The sequence below is a fragment of the Colobus angolensis genome, unplaced genomic scaffold, assembly GCF_000951035.1.
Source record: "Colobus angolensis palliatus isolate OR3802 unplaced genomic scaffold, Cang.pa_1.0 Scaffold288, whole genome shotgun sequence".
Taxonomy (NCBI): domain Eukaryota; kingdom Metazoa; phylum Chordata; class Mammalia; order Primates; family Cercopithecidae; genus Colobus; species Colobus angolensis.
In genome coordinates, this window is record NW_012116132.1 from 770,584 (window position 1) to 772,080 (window position 1,497).

The window sequence follows — 1,497 nt, forward strand, 5'->3', positions numbered from 1 at the left end:
TGGGCAGATCACCTGAGGTCAGGAGTCCGAGACCAGCCTGATCAATATGGTGAAACCCTGTCTGTACTAAAAATAAAAAAAAATAGGCAGGCATGGTGGGGGGGCCCTGTAATTCCAGCTACTCAGGAGTCTGAGGTAGGAGAATCTCTTGAACCCAGGAGGCAGAGGTTGCAGTGAGCTGAGATCACACCACTGCACTTCAGCGTGGGCAACAGAGCAAGACTCCATCTCAAAAACAAACAAACAAACAAACAAACAAAAAACTCAATAAGAAAAGGACAGACAATTCAATGAAAAAAAAGCAAAAAAAAAAAACTCACAAAATGGGCAAAAGACTAGAATCGGCACATGGTAGAAGAGGATATCCACACGGCCAATCAACAGGAAAAAATGCTTGGCTCCATTAGTCATCAGGGAAATGCAAGTTAATACAGGATGTGGCTGGGCAGGGTGGCTCATGCCTCTATTCCCAGTGCTTTGGGAGGATGAGGTAGGAGGATTGCTTGAGCCCTTCAAGATCAGCTTGGGCAACAACATAGTGAGATGAAATCTCTAATCACACACAAACACACACACTCCCACTGTAATATGTATATATATATATATATATATATAGCTGAGATCAAGATGGTTGTGAGACTCAGCACCTTTCTCAAGAATGCCTAGGCCAAGGAGCCAGTGCGGGTGCTCTCCTTCATCATTGGAAGCCTTGCTGTAATTCTGCCCCCACTCAGCCCCTACACCAAGTACTCCATCATGATCAATGAGGCCACACTCTACAACTATCCAGTGCCCAGCTGCGATGATGGGAACATGCAGACATGCGCAGCCACCTCCAGGGCCCCCAGGGCCCCAGCTTGGAGTGGCTGAAGAAAATGTGAGCACCTCCACTGACAGAAGAGGCCCCTCCCATGGCTCCCAATAAAAATGTGAAAACCAACAACAACAACAAAACAACAACAACAAAAATATATGTATATATGTCTATCAAGTGTTGCTACTTCTCCCAATATCTCCTGAAGCTGAATATTTACATATCCTGTGGCCAGCATAGGTATATACTCAACAGAAATATGTTCGTGTGTGGTAGTTAATATTAAGTGTCAACTTGATTGTGGCCGGGTGCGGTGGCTCACACCTGTAATCCCAGCACTTTGGGAGAAGGCCAAGGCAGGCAGATCACTTGAGGCCAGGAGTTTAAGACCAGATTGGTCAACATGGCAAACCCCATCTCTACTAAAAATACAAAAATTAGCCAGGTGTGGTGGTGCACACCTGTAGTCCCAGCTACTCAGGAGACTGAGGCAGGAGAATCTCTTGAACCAGGGAGGTGAAGGTTATAGTGAGCCAAGATCACACCACTGCACCCCAGCCTCTTAGACTCTGTCTAAAAAAAAAAGTGTCAACCTGATTGGATTGAAGGATGCAAAGTATTGTTTCTGGGCGTTTTTGTTGTTGTTGTTGTTGTTGTTACAGTGGTACCAGAGATTAACATTT

General features: G+C 45.4%; 1 pseudogene; it reads left to right on the forward strand.

Moving 5' to 3' along the window:
- Positions 1-627: 627 nt before the first annotated feature.
- LOC105516683 lies at positions 628-881 on the forward strand (annotated as a pseudogene).
- The last annotated feature ends 616 nt before the right edge of the window (positions 882-1,497 follow it).